Source organism: Terrapene carolina, unplaced genomic scaffold (assembly GCF_002925995.2).
Source record: "Terrapene carolina triunguis isolate 2854851 unplaced genomic scaffold, T_m_triunguis-2.0 Scaffold24964, whole genome shotgun sequence".
Lineage (NCBI taxonomy): Eukaryota > Metazoa > Chordata > Testudines > Emydidae > Terrapene > Terrapene triunguis.
In genome coordinates this window covers 1,927-2,338 of record NW_020689315.1, presented here as the reverse complement: position 1 = coordinate 2,338, position 412 = coordinate 1,927, and the positions used below count along the sequence as shown (strand labels likewise).

At 71.6% G+C, this 412-nt stretch overlaps 1 long non-coding RNA gene across 1 annotated transcript in view; it reads left to right on the top strand.

The window, feature by feature from the left end:
• Positions 1 to 6: 6 nt before the first annotated feature.
• LOC112124381 overlaps positions 7 to 412 on the top strand; it is a 1,510-nt gene continuing 1,104 nt past the window's right edge. Inside the window, exon 1 of the long non-coding RNA XR_002909632.1 lies at positions 7 to 97. This is a non-coding gene — a long non-coding RNA (uncharacterized LOC112124381). The remainder of the gene's footprint in view (positions 98 to 412) is intronic.

Below are 412 nucleotides of genomic sequence, written 5' to 3'. Positions count from 1 at the left end.
GGAGAAGGCGGAGAGCGAGGCGCTGGCCATGAGGAAGCAGGCCCAGGGGCTGACCCAGGAGTACGACCGGCTGCTGGAGGAACACGGCAAACTGCAGGTGGGGCCGAGGGGCGCTGTGGGGGGGCGGCCGGGGCCTGTGGTCTAGGACAGGACTTTGGGGCTGGGGAGCAGGACGGGGATTCCAGAGCTGGGGGCAGGGCTGGTGTCTGGGGCAGGCTCCCCCCAGAGAGGCGGCCCCCTCCCACCACCAGGGGGCAGCACTGCCCTGCCTGGCTGGGATCCGCTGGCGCCGGGTACAGAGATCCCGGCTTGGGCTGTAAATAGCCTGCTAGCAGCCGGAGCCGTCAGCTGATTGGGGGGGCGCAGGGCGGGAGTGAGGGGCACCAGCAGAGCTGGGGGGGGCAGGGCTGGG